Here is an 11,286-nt window from a genome sequence, read left to right on the forward strand (position 1 = left end):
CTGGGTTGTCTTTTAGTGACAGCCCAGTGGGTTGTCTGAGAGACTCGAAAACTCTCAGAGAACTTTCGAGCTCGTCTGAGACTCAACGAGACGTCAAAAAAATAAGAAAAAGAAAAAAAATTTCATCAAATTGCAGCACTGGATCGAAGAGATGTTGATTTTTGGTCAGAAGTAAGGTAATGTATTATTCTTTTAGTAAATATTTTATTTTTTATGTTTTTGTCCTTAAAAAAAGATAAAAACGAAGAAGTATGAAAATAAGAGAAATTATACCAAAATTTTATGATTTTGGTATGATTTAATCATATGTGATAGATCTTTGGAAGATCTATATGATGACACTAAAATCGTTGATTTTCATTAATTATATATTTTTTAAATATTCATATATATTGATTCATAAAAAATTATTAAAAAAATAAATTCAAAAAATAAAAAAATTAGAGTTTCAGAATCATGTTTAGAATGATTCAAGCTACTTAAATCTAACCTCTATTTTTTTTAAAATTTTTGAAATTAAAAATTTTTTTATAATTATTTAAATAATAAAAAAATTATTATCAAATAAAAAAAATGTAAAAATAGTGTTATATTTTAGTTAATTCAAAAATATTAGTTGAAGCATATAACATATTTTTTTGAATTTATAAGTTTTAAAATTATTATTGAAATTTTTTTGAATTTATATATAATATTTTTTAATAATTCTTAAACTATCGTGTTTTGTTATACTTGTAGATATTTGTAAGAAAAATTCAGAGCATGACATTCGTTGATTTTAATTAATTATATATTTTTTAATATATATTTATTCATAAAAATTATTAAAAAAATAAATTAAAAAAATAAGTTTCAGAATCATGTTTAGAATGATTCGAGCAATCAAGCTACTTGAATCTAACCTCAAATTTTTTTAAAATTTTTGAAATTTATAAATATTTTTGTAATTATTTAAATAATAAAAAAATATTATCAAATAAAAAATATGTAAAATTAGTATTATATTACAGTTAATTCAAAAATATTATTTAAAGCATATAACATATTTTTTTTGAATTTATGAGTTTTAAAATTATTATTGAATTTTTTTTAAATTTATATATAATATTTTTTAATAATTATTAAACTGTTGTATTTTGTTATACTTGCAGAAATGAGTAAGAAGAAAGATTTAGAGCGTGATATTGGTTGGGATTATAGCGAGATGCTTTCGGCTCGATATCTTTGAAGATGCAAGTGGTGCAACACAGAGTTCAAGGAAGGAGAGATGATGAGGTTGAAGTAACACCTGGCTGATGGTTATCCTGATGTGTCAATGTGTCGGAAATGTCCGCAGGAGGTCCGACAGTTGATGAAAAAGTACTTCGTTGATTCGAAAGCAGCGAAAGAAAGGACAAAGCAGAAAAGAGCGAAAGTGGACCGTCGAGCTGCAGAGTCACCTTCTTATCACTCTAGAGAATCAGAGGAGACTTTCGCTCTAGATGATGAAGAGGCACAGATTGAGGCTGCCATTCAGACGAGCTTGGCTGATCAGTACCGATAGGAGGAGATGGTCTGGTATAGAGAGCAATTTGGACTATCATGCTATGAATCGGAGTCTGGATTAGTGACCGATGGAGAAAAATTCGAGTTTAGGAGGACTACCTCGGTCAGAGAGTTCGATGGTAGAGGGAGCAGACAGCATGTCATCTTTGTTGGGAGCTTTTGGCAGTAGGAGATCCTCCAGAGATATTCCAGCAGGAGCCACCATCTATGATTTGGATCCACATGCTTTTTCCAGCAAGGATTCAAAGCAGTAGAGGATTGACACTATGGTGAAAAAAGATAAGAAGAAGGATATGTGGTGAGCTATTGAATCATGACTTCATTTCAGCCATATTTCAGCAAATGCAGCAGACAATCCTTACTATCGATCTGTCATTTCAGCCATAGAGGCTGTCGGCCAGGGTGTAGATTCGTCAGGATCTAAGAACATCTATGATCAGCTTCTTGACAGTAACAAGGATGATCTATAGAGATGGATTGCTTCTTATAAGAATAAATGACCTACATACGAACTGACAGTGATGTATGATGGTTGGACTGGTCCTAGACGGAGCATCATTAATTTTTTGACATACTGTGATGGAAAAATATTTTTCACAAATCAATTGATGCTTCAGATAAGATGCACGATGTCACATATATTCTTGGTCTGATGGAGGAGGTGATTGATTCAATGGGTGAGCAGTATGTCGTGCAGGTCATCACAGATAATGGATCACAATATAAGACTGTCGGAAAGTTGCTGATGGAGCAGCGACCGCAGATATACTGGACTCCATGTGCTGCACATTGCATTGATCTTATATTGATGGATATTGGGAAGATTTGTAGGGTGCAGCAGGTAGTGGAGATTGTCCAGACTATTACTAGATTCATCTACAATTACACATGGGTTCTTTTATTGATGCGGACGTATACTGGGAGGGAGATCTTAAGATCAGGTATCACACGATTTGCTACCAACTACATAGCACTTGATAGTCTTCTTTAGAAGAAAGCAGCCTTACGTCAGATGTTTGTCAGTGCCGAGTGGCAGGAGAGCAGATATGCGAGGGTTGGCACTGATGGAAGTCATGTGGAGAATTTGGTGACGAGTCAATCATTTTGGCAGCTGGCTGAGAAGGTAGTAAAGACTATTAAGCCATTATATGAGGTGCTTCGCACCATGGATAGTGAAAGATACCTCCAGATGGGCTTCTTATATTATATAATGGAGAGGATAAAGAACAGATTAGTGAGAATGATCCGAATCATGCTCAAGAATTTATTAACATCATTGAGCATCGTTGGACTATTAGATTGTAGAGATTTGCATCTAGCCGGTGACCACAGATTCAAGAATATTTTAAAATATTTTTTTTATACTTGTAAAAGTGTATTTAATCAATTATGGAATTTATCTGCAGCTTATTATTTGAATTCGAGATTCCAGTATATCATTCCTGGGATATATATGGATAACGAGCTTCTTGCTGCTCTTCATAATGTGATATATAAAATGGTGTCCGATCTAAAAATCACATCGTTGTGTCTGCAAGAGGTATGCTAGTTTAAAACAGATGTAATTATTCAACTGAATTCGATCTGTACTCAACGATATATTTATAAATTTAATAAATATATTTTTTTACAGACGAAACAGTTTAGAGAGAGATCAGACAGTTTTGGAGTCCTATCAGCTGTCGTAAGCAAAAAGTAGAGGAATGCCGATAAATTACATATCAATAATGAGCAGCATAGATTGATATGTAATTTTGCTTAATAATATCATAAAATTTGATATGTAATTTTGCTTTTGCAGCTGAATGGTGGATTCATTTTGGAATATCCGCAGAACATTTGAGAGGTGTGGCTGTCTGCATTCTTTCCCAGACGATCTCTACTAGTGACTGTGAGTGCAATTGGTCGACTTTTATTTTATCCACAGCAAACAGAGAAATCGTCTGACACAAAAATGTTTCAATGATCTTGTATATGTTCACTATAATCTGAGGTTGAGGTTAAAATGCATTCAGAAGGAAGTACAACTGAAGTACACTGATTCGACACTAGATGATTATGCTGACGAGGATGACGATCTGATCATCGGATGGCTTGCAGGTCAGCAGCAGGAGCCAGAGCTTGATGAGTCGGGATCCTCTCCACGACCAGTCAGTGTGGTAGCTAGGGAGATCAGGGTGGATCCAGGGCAATGGGTAGAAAGAAATATTCTGCATAAGGTTCCAGCTGATCAGCCACAGCCTGAGAGGACACAGGGAACTCATTATCACATGACTCGATGTCCGATATATTCTCACAGAGGTTCAAGCGCAGATGTTTGGACGAGGTCGGCAGTCAGCAAGAAGACATTCATCCTCCCAATCACAGGAAACTCAATCATAGAGGGGCACAAGGGGGAGAAAAAAAAGACAGTTGCACGTGCACCACTCTCGAGAGTACAGGAGCTATCTGGCTCAGATTTGGAGATCAAAGAGAGTGATGATGATACTGATGGTAGTAGTCATGGATCTGATGATCATGAAGAAACTGGAGGACAGGAGACCACTGCTTATGAGACACAGCCGCAGGGTGATATTCGATTCACCGATGAGTCTCAGTTTACACATGCCACACAAAATATGGACCATAGTGGACGAGTCGGTAGAGATCGTGGGGAGTCGATTTCATATAGACGATGGGCTCCTAGAGGTCGTCCAGCACACGATGCAGCTGCAGATGATCTTGCACGTAGAGTAAGGTCCATGGATGTATCTGGATTATCTTGCATTATGGATCCTATTATCCGTAGCCACCTTATGATCCATATGGATATGGTGCATCCGAGGTATCGTCTTCTAGTGGTTATTACCCTATGCAGCCTAGAGCATCTTACGGATCAAATTTTGCTACTGACATATTCGGATGGGCTCCTCCATAGCCATACTATCATCCCAAGGATACTTCTCAGAGTCAGAGTTTGAGTGAGAGATCTGAGATATTTTACAATCCAAAAAGGATGCCTTGTGGGACGAATATTCAAGAGTACAGTGCATCTTGGTTAGAGAGTTGGACTGATGTTCCTCCAGATTATGTTAATAATTCGGATATCTACGAGCGTCACAGACACTTGACGAGATATTAAAGGCAGAGTAGATCTTGAGGTTAGTATATCATTTTTTGTGTTTTATACTTTAAAAGTTTAGATATATTTTAATGCACATTTATATATATATTTTTTAATTTTAAAATGATATAGTTGTAATATAATGTAAATAAATATATATTTAGAATTTTGGATCAAGAATCTTTGTACGGCTACCAAACTCAAAAATTGAACCCAATATCCTTGAACACCAATATTATCCGGTAAACATCCATTTTAACAAGCTGAGGCTTAAGATTATATTGGCATACTATACATTATGATCCATCTTCTGAATTCCTTGTCTCATCCTCTTTTCTGTGTAAAATATATAGGTTACATGTTTCCTCCATTCCCAAAATGTTGCGTTTATTACAATTTTTTGCTTTCCATCATATTACAGCTCTCGCTCGTTGTCAGCTCCATGGACCTTTCTGTATATCTTTTCTAATAATGATTCTTTCTTGTTCAAGTTGTCAATGCTGAATACCCCCTCTTTCTGTTTTTACTTCCAGTTGTAAGGTTCCAACAGGCCTAACGAATCTACTCAAGATGTTAGCTGACCAAAAAGCATGGCCAGTGATGAAAATCCTCCCCACATAGCAAGAACCATTGCCATTAAATTTTTACATGGTTACTTTTCTAACTGTTAGAGACAGTACAGACACTTCATATTGTCGTCTTTCCCATTTCTTTTTGTATAATAGATGTGGTATTCTCATTATCTGCTGGCCGCATACTCCTTGTATTATTATGTTTGGCCCAAGTCCTTCTAGCGTTTGTGTTGCAAATTGCAATCTTATTTCAAATTCTCCAAGTTTTGTGGTATCAGAGCCTGGATGGTTTCTTGGCATCATTTGCTGACAACTTCAAGCAATGAATGTCATTGGATTTCTCTTTAATCATGCATTGCATACCACAAACCTAAACTCTTGGGCCTTCTGAAGCTCTAGTGAGGGGTTGCTCTATATGCTGTGGAGTCTAAAGATTGCTGGGTGCCTCATTGATGATTAGGTCTCAAAATCAGTCTTGCTCTGCCCTTGCTCATGCAGAATTAGTGCTGAACATGGTGCTCTTGTCTTGCTTTGCCTTGTGCAATCTCTTCTCCTGTTTCAAGCATAAGCTTTTAAATTACACAGTGAATTGCACAGTCGCCACTGCAAGAGTTCGAGTCAAATTGTGAAGAGAATCTTGGCTGTGACTTGTTATAGCTCTCCTGCCAGCTACTTGTTTGTCATATTGTCAAGCACAGCCTGATCCCAACTTGACTCAATTCTTCACATCTCAAGTCAGATTCCCTGTCTTGTGTCTGACTTGTCAAAGGGGAGATCATCTCAGCACAATTCGTACTGTGTACTCATCATCATCTCTCTGAGGCCCTATTTCATAAATCAGACCACCATCTTTTCAGGTATCTGTTACTGAGGAAGCAACCGCCACATTGCTTTTTATTTTGTAACACTCCCCTGTTAGGCTTTTGTTCTGTTGCAACAGCTGCATGTCAATTTATTGAGGCAGCAATCATCAATATGATTATCAACACTTCTTAGGGTGCTAACAGCTACATCATTTTCTTATGGATGTTTCATTAATCCTCATTACCTCATTAGCCCACAAGTGTGAATATCATGGGCATGGTATTCCGAACCGGCCTAAATTGGCCGGTACCCCCTATACCAAACCGTACCAGTGGGGAGCCGGTCTGGTTTAAGTCGGATTTTTGAAAAATGGGCTGAACCAAACTGGTCAATTCGGTACGGTATCGGCGTGAACCGCTCGATACTGAGTGGTTTAGTTTGATTCAGTATGGTTCGGGGCCGGTTCAGTCTAGTTTCTTTTTTTTTTTAGTGCCAGTGGGTGGGATTTTTTTTTGATTTTTTATTATCGATACAATATAGTACCATACTGTACCGGCCGGCAATTGACACGGGTTCTGGTACTGAGTTCGCGAACTTTGATCATGGGCCTCTCTAGAAAGCATGTCTTGGACCACTAAAGAAGCCGAATTGTCATCAATAACCTTCTGCTGCTATTGATGCCTGAGTCAGCACTCTCAGACGTTGGTACCACTACATCCTTTATTAAGCCAACAGTTACCCAACTTGCCTTTGAGTTTTCCATCTGCTATGTTTGCCAACTCTGGAATGTCTCGGTCCTCTTGGATATTAGACTCGGGGGCCACATCATATGAAGTCAGATGCTTCTATCTTAATAGCATACTCATGCTCTCTAATTCTCAAATTCGGATGGCTGATAGGACTCCTTTGGTTATTTCTCGATATGGCTATACCAAGCATTCAGGTTCCAGCGGGACGTCCCATAGGACATCAGGATGAGGTACCATCTCATGTGTCGGGATAGGGCCGTCCCACTAGTTTTCCGGCATCCCGATCGGAGCGTCTTAGGACATCCTCTGTCCCAAGTGTCGGGACGAGGCGGGACAGCAGCGCATCTCGTTTCATGAAAAAATCGAAGCAGCCCCATCTCATGGGATTTAAAATCTTGGGCTATACCTCTCCATGTTCTGATCCTAGTGGTCGACTTTCCCTATCTAAGGTCTCACATGTTCCTTAGCTTCTTGTGAAACCAGTACTTGGTAGTCCTTGCTTATTCTGGTTTCACCATCTCATTTTCTTCATCTTCTTGTTTTTGTGCAGGACCCTTATACAGGTGAAGGAATTGGGCCAGGTTGCAAAGTTGATCAGCTTTGTCAGCTGGAACATCTTCATGTTCTTCCCTCTTCTTCCTCTTTGGCTTTGTGGTCTTCTGCATGTCATGCCATGGCTTGTTTTCTTCTGATCTGTGGCACCATGGACAAGGTCATGTCTCTTCTTCTCTTCTTATATACTCGTCTACGTGATGAGTTTTGACTTTTGGGTACTATCAAACTTTTCTCCTTTATCTGCTTGTATGAGCTGTAAGTTGAGAAAACATTTCACCCTTCCTTTTCCTTCAAGCAAGTCAATCATTGGCTTTATTTGATTTAGTCCATTCTGACATTTGGGGTCCAGCACCTTTACCTTCTGTGGGTTGTTTATCTTATAATTTTTATTTCATAGATGACCATTCTCGTTTTACCTTGGTTTTATCTCATGTGATCAAGATGTCTCTCGTATCTATCCTGACTTTACATCTATGGTCCATAGCTAGCTTGATCTACCCATCAAGGTATTTCTGTCTGATGGAGCTTGTGTGTATTTATCTACTGAGCTTAGAGCTTTTCTTCTTTCCTGTGCCACTATTCATCAACAGCCATGCCCTTGCTGACCTGAGTAAAATGGTGTTGCTGAAAGAGAAACATTTCATCCTTTAGAGACAGCTCGAGTTCCTCTTATTTCTGCTTGCATGCCTCATAAATTATAGGCTGAGGCAGTTTTCACTTCGACCTATCTTATCAATCGAATTCCTTCTTTTGTTCTTGTTGGTTTTGTACTTTATGAACATCTATTCTCTATTTCTCCTACGTTTGGATCTTCATATTTTTGGTGTACCTGCTTCATACTTCCCCCTGGGGTATGCACTGAATTCTCACCGAGGGCACCTAAGTGCATTTTTCCAGAATATAGCTCTGAACATAAAGGATATTAATCTTGTGACCCCTGTACTTAGAGATTGTGCATTTGTAATCATGTCCCTTTCTTTAAGTCAATTTCTTATTACTCTTCTTCAGCTCAAGATCATTCATTTATGGATATTCCTCACCTTGAGCCTCTTCCTAATTCATCTCCCACTTTGGATTCCTTACCTATATCTTCTTCCCCAATCTATTCTGCCATCATCTAATTTACATGCCTTAAGTCTTCCAATTACATGGCCTCCTATTACTCACACTTAGTTGTGTCATCCTTGACCACTTCATGAGTCCTATTTTTCTAGACATCCGTCTCAATGCTCCACTTGATGCTTGCCATCAATCAGCTATTTTGCCTAGTTTGGATGATAGTCCTGTGGTGTTGCCTTTGTCATAATCTGAAGCATTCTCAACATTCTCTTGCTCGCTATGCTTGGCTTATGATTGATTTTTATACCTCTCAGTTCAAATCCTTGTGATTATTTATACCCATCGTGGACCCCAGTCCAACTGTGAGGTTGTTCAGCTACAGGGTGGTGAGCTGCTATGTCTAAATAGCCATGTGCTCTGAAAGAATCTCATACTTGCGATCTTGTTGCCTTGCCTGCTAGAAAAAAGGTTTGCAGGAGGGTTTATAAAATTAAGACCTGCTCTGATGGTTCCGCAGAGTACTATAAAGCTTGTCTAGTGGACCGAGGATTCACTTGGGAGTATGGTATTTATCTTGAAGAATCCTTTGCTCTTGTTGGAAAGATGACTTCTATTTGTGTTCTTGTGTTGCTGTAGCATGTGGATAGCCCCTTTCTTATTGATGTTGGGCTTCTTTCTAAACCCACCCATTATCAACAACTTGTTGGAGCCCTTGTCTTACTATTTCTTGACTAGCAATGCTCTTCATGTTGTGAGCCAATTTGTTAGTGCTTCATGATCTGTTTGCTATGCTGTTGTCTTGTGTTCTTCAATATCTTCATGCAACCATTACTTGCTCAGCTCTCTCTACCTCAACTTGGAGATTTGAGCTTATGTGGATGTTGATTAGGCTGGTGATCCTATAGATCCACACTCTACTATTGGCTTTCTTGTCTTCTTTGGCAATTCGCATGTCTTATGGAAAAGTAAGAAGTAAGATGTTTCTTGCTCTAGTGTTGAGGTTGAGTATTTTGCTGTGTCAGACATTGTAGTAGTGGTTGTTTGGCTTCATCGACTAATCTCTGATATGGGTGCCCACATCTCTTCTCCTACTCCTTTGTACTATGACAACCACAGTGCCATTAGTGTAGTTGAAAATCCTGTTTTCATGAACAAATGAAGCATATGGAGTTCGACTATCACTTCATCCAATAGTTTTTATCCACATACTCAACTTATCTCACCCATTGAATAAATTGCTGACCTCCTTATGAAGACACATACTACTAATCATTTTTGGTATTTATTTAGCAAACTATATGGTAGACCCACCTTGTGTTTCAGGCACAGTGTAGAGATAGTGCATAATGTACACACTCTTTATATACTCATATTTATCATTTCCTTTGTATATTTTCTGTGCTATATCGGACACTTCAGGAGTGGTTTTTTGGTTTCATGTCTACTCTCTAGTATGTGTCTCCAAATGTCTTCTGCAACTCCTTTATACTATGACAACCAAAGTACAATTCACATAGATAACAATCTGGTTTTTCATGAAAGGATGAAGCATATTGAATTCAACTACCACTTTCATCCAACAATTTTATCCACACCCTTTCTCTTATATCTCACCCATCGAGCAACTTGCTTGCCTCTTTATGAAGATACATATTACTCACTTTCGATACTTATCAAGCAAAAACTATGGTTGACCCACCTTGAGTTTCAAAGTGTGTGTTAGAGATAGTACATATGTACTCTTTTTATGTACTCTTTGTATTATTATAGCTACCATTTCCTATTGTATATTTTCTATATTATTCTCACCATGTGGTGAGTACATATACCTTGTATATATATTATGTTGAGCTATGTCCTTAAAAAAGGGTGACCAAGTGCAGGAGGCTAAGGAGGGTCAGATATGCACAACCTTACTCCATGGATAATTCACCTAACTGCTCCAAATGGTTTGGGGCGTGTTAAACTGTACCGGCGGCTAATTGGTGCGGTCGGGCATTTGATTCCAAACATCTGCGAAAATGGAGCAAGGAGAAGAAAAGAGATGAAGAGAGAGTGAGGAGGTGATAGAAGAAGAGGGAAAGGCAGGTGGTAGCCGACGGTAGTCTGTCGAGACCGTTGGAGGGCCGTCGAGGCCTCTGAGGGTCCATGAGATGTGAGAAGAGAGAGATAGAGAGAGAGGAAGGGAGAGAAACGGAGCGAGGGAAAGGCGATGGGGAGGCCATTAGATGGCCCAAAACTGCCTTCGATCGCTACAGGGTGGTTTTGGGCCATTCGATGGCCATGGTGGCCCTCCAACGGCCTCTCCGCCACCTTCCCTTCGCTCCTCTTCTCTCCCTTCCCTTCTCTCTGTTTCTCTCTGCTCTCATTTTCTCTCGCGGAGGATCGTGGAGTCTAGGAGGCCTTGGCAGCCCTCCAGTGGCCTCTGCGACATCTCCGCTGGCCTCTCTTTTCTTTCCTCCCTCTCCCTCCCTCTCTCTCTCTCTTTTCATTTTCGATTCATCCCTCATTTCTGTGTCAGTTTGGGTCCATACAGTCCGGTATGAGGGCATATCGACTGACTTGTACTGCTGGCCAGCCGGCATGGGATCCGGTTCGGAGTCGATGATCCTTGTCTGCATGTATAAAGACTGTTTTTATGTTTCAAACCTGTGGCACCCAAGTCACACAATGGCAACTTTGTTGTTGCACCAAGACCCTCCTTCCCTTATAGCGATCGTGTGGCAATCTCAATTCAAATTCTTCAAGTTTCAATCATAGAGGAATAAAGAACAATATATTAATCTTCATATTATTCAAGGTTTCCCATGACAAGTAATTTAAACAAGCATGCATGGGAAGTCTCCCGTTTCTTCAAAATTTTCATGGACCTCAATGAAGTAGTCATTTTCTTATGACA

The 11,286-nt window shown here is 38.9% G+C and overlaps 1 protein-coding gene and 1 pseudogene across 1 annotated transcript in view; both read left to right on the top strand.

The window, feature by feature from the left end:
- Positions 1–11,286, top strand: part of LOC105051234 (F-box/WD-40 repeat-containing protein At3g52030) — a 50,319-nt gene that overhangs the window by 28,452 nt on the left and 10,581 nt on the right.
- On the top strand, positions 1,797–7,316 carry LOC140851549 (uncharacterized; annotated as a pseudogene).

Source organism: Elaeis guineensis, chromosome 9 (genome assembly GCF_000442705.2).
Source record: "Elaeis guineensis isolate ETL-2024a chromosome 9, EG11, whole genome shotgun sequence".
Taxonomy (NCBI): domain Eukaryota; kingdom Viridiplantae; phylum Streptophyta; class Magnoliopsida; order Arecales; family Arecaceae; genus Elaeis; species Elaeis guineensis.